Below are 3,782 nucleotides of genomic sequence, written 5' to 3'. Positions count from 1 at the left end.
GCACACGGAAAACAGAGGTGATAGGTGACAGCCAATGTGGCTTCACTAACGGCAATCACACTTCACAGATTTGGTGACTTCTATGACAGGGTTACAACATTGGTGGAGAAGGGAAGATGACTGACATCATCTGCCTGGACTTGTGCAAAACATCTGATACTGTCTCACACAACATCTTTGTCTCTGAAACAGAGAGATGAGGATTTGACGGGTGGACCCTTTGGTGGATAAGGAATTGGCTGCATGGTCACACTCTAAGAGTTGTGATCAACAGCTCCATGTCTGGGTGCAGATCAGTGACAAGCGGTGTCCCTCAGGAGGCCCTATCAGGACCAGTATTATTTAACACCTTTGCCAGGGATGTGGCCAGTAGGATTGAGTGGCCCCTCAGCAAGTCTGCCCATGACACCAAGCTGAGTGGTGCGGTCGATACTCTAGCAGGAAGGGATGTGCCATCCAGAGGGACCTGGACAGGAATGAGAGGTGGGCCCGTGCAGGCCTCACAGAGTTCAACAAGGCCAAGTGCAAGGGCCTGCATGTGGGTTGAGGCAATCCCAAACACGGACACAGGCCTGGCAGCGAGTGCATTGGGACCAGCCCTGCAGAGATGGACTCTGTGCTACTGGCGGATGAAAAACTGAATATGAGCTGCTAATGTGCGCTCCCAACCCAGAAAGGCAGTCACAGCCTGGGCTGCAACAAAAGAAGTGTTGCTAGCAGCTTGAGGGAGGGGAATTTTGCCCTTTACCCGGCTCTTGTGACACCCCATCTGGATTGCTGGGTTTTGCTCTGGGACACACAGCACAACAAAGCCATGGATGGGTCCAGAGGAAGGACACAAAGATGATCAGGAGCCTGCAGCACCTCCCCTATGAGGACAGGCTGAGGGGGTTGGGGTTGCTCAGCCAGGAGAAGGGACAGCTCTGAGGACACCTGAGAGTGGCCTGTCAGTACTTAAATGGGACCTACAGGAAAGAAGGGGAGAGACTCTTTATCGCCGAGTGTAGGGATAGGACGAGGGCTAACGCTTCTAAACTGAAAGGATCTGCAACACATTGTCCAGAGAAGATATTCATGGCCCATCATGGAAGTCTTCAAAGCCAGATTGGAGGAAGCTTTGAGAAGCCTGGTCTATTGGAAGATGTGCCCACTCACTGCAGACGGGGCTGGAACTAGATCATATTTAAGATCCCCTCTAAATCAATCCATTCCGTGATTCTGTGATCAACAGCTGGGAAAGCTGCTAGAGATGCCCATTACTACACAAGAACACCAGATTGAAGCACAACCCTTCTACGAAGCACAACCCTTCTACAAATCCCTCCAAAAATAGGAGCAAAAAGGTCCCTCAGTTTTCAGCAGTCTCCGTCACACCACTCACACCAAAACAAGGCCTACATCAGGCAGGCAGCAGTACGAGGGACTGTCTCTGCTGGCAGATCTGCACACAACGTTGTGGGCATTTCAATATCACACACTCTCAAGACCCATAAGGCCTCCAACTCCAGAGCAACTGCCACAATACTCAGACTTTGCTCAATACCAACAACATGCCCAGCTCTCAACCCTGCTCAGGGCATGACCCAGGCCTTTGCACATCCTCATTTACCCCACGACCAGCACAAAGAACATACGGAGGGATGCAAAGCCACACAGCATCTGGCAGGCACTTCCCAGATGCTTGAACTTCACCATTCACTAATGCTTTATGCCTTTTCAGCAATCTCAGATGGAAACACCACAGAGCTGCACATCACAGTTCTTAAAGGGTCTGTGCTTAGAGCTGTGACGGTCTGATCCCAGGCCACATGGTTTTGTTCTTGCAGAAGAATATGTATAATGCCAAATGCAAATGGTCTCACAATGCCAATGGGTAGGAGAACTTCTATGATAGAAAACCAGAGCTGCAATGCTGTGCTGGGTTGGGTGTGTATGTGCAGATATCTGAATGAGTTAATAGTGAGAAGACAACACAACATCTCCACTGCAGCCACCAGGATTACACCCACCTCCTCATGTGTCCTTACAAATCCTGCCTGATGAGGTTGCCATCATGGCAACACCAAGGTCTGTGGAAGCTCCTCCAGATGCCCACCACAACACAAGGACAGCAGATGGAAGCACTACACTCCCACAGTGCAGTTCCCAAAACCTCAGCGAAGATGTTCATCAGACAGTATTCAGCAGGCTGCATGTCAAACCCCTTACCCACACACTGCCTGCAGCAGGCAGCACCAGCACAAGGGACTGTCGGTGATGCGAGACACTCATAAAAGACATTGTGGGGATTTTAGTGCCACACACTACCTTCAGATCTAGCAGGCCTCAGAGTCCAGACCCTCGGAGACTGGGAGTCGATCCCGGGCAGGAACACTCTGTGCCCATTCTGCCTCAGGCTTTCCTCTGGGCATCCTCCACTCCCCACTCAGGGACACATGTTCTCAAGACAAGCACATCAGCTCCCGTAACTGCCTTCTTACAACATGGCCCATGGTCTTCCCAAGGATTTCCAGTTCCTGCAGACAACTCCTCCCACTCCTCAAAGTCACCCTTCACATCGGGCAATGGCCAGGCCCTACTCAGTGTCACATTCACTTCTGTGACATGTCAAAGTCTCCTTTCACACCTCAAGGCTCAAGCCGACCTCCCATCCATGAGAGCACAATAGAAAACCACCCAGAGGTATCACATACACGGTGCCAAGCAGACTCTCTGCTCCTGAACAGTCATGTCTGGCAACGCTTCAGCTATCTCAGATGGAAATGTTGCCAACCTGACAGCAACACGCTTTCTGAAGCAGATGTGGAGATATCTCTGAATGGCAATGGCATTGAAATAATCTGTGGGAGAACAACCCAACTATTGATGAACACCACTCTGTAATGGATGATATTGACTTGTGTAGAGAATTCTGTGTAGGTTTTGTTTTGGTGGGTTGATCTGGTTTACTTTTGCTTCTTTGCTTGTTTTCCAAAGAGATTTCCAGGGTTTCTATTGTACAGGTGTGGCTGCTGATGCAAATACTGATAGAACAAAACAGGGCAGCGTACATCACCCCACTTATCTGGCCAGAACACAAGACCACAGCCTGGGAGATGAGAGTAGCAAGAAGAGAAAAATTGCATTTCCAACACTTACCTTGGAAGAGTCTCCTCAGCCTGAAGAAATTATATGACAGTGGAGCTGATACATGCTTGGGGAAAAAGAAGGCTGTATCGCCTTCACTAATTCCCTAAAGACTCTGGTGAGACAAGTGAAATGGAGGAAATGCACCACAGGGAGAGAAATCCCTGAAGTCCCAATGGTCATCTTGTGTCATGTCCCTTCAAAGGACAATCATCCTTGAATGAACCCAAAATGCCAATGGCTCACTTTTCATGGCCACAGTGGTGAAACACTGGACATGAGGGCAAGGTATTAAGAGAGTGATCAAACACACACAGATTACAGCGGTCCCCTCAACCCATCCACTTACAAATCCCACCTGAGGAGAAGTAACGCACTCTCATGGCCACATCCATGCATGTGGAAGCTGCTATGGATGCCCATCACCACACAAGGACAGAGGGCTGAAGCGCTGCCTCCCACAGCCCCTTTCTCAAAACAAGGAGGAAAAGGTCAATCAGACAGTGTTCAGAAGTTGCATGTCACTGCCCTTACCAACACATTTCCTACACCAGGCAGGCAGCAGCACAAGGGAGTGGCTCTGGTGGAAGATCTTCATAATATGGAAAGACGATGTGGGCATTTCAATACCACACACTAGCTCAAGATCCAGAAGG

This window comes from Athene cunicularia (genome assembly GCF_003259725.1).
Source record: "Athene cunicularia isolate RWA chromosome 13 unlocalized genomic scaffold, athCun1 chr13_part1, whole genome shotgun sequence".
Lineage (NCBI taxonomy): Eukaryota > Metazoa > Chordata > Aves > Strigiformes > Strigidae > Athene > Athene cunicularia.
This window is presented reverse-complemented; position numbering follows the sequence as displayed.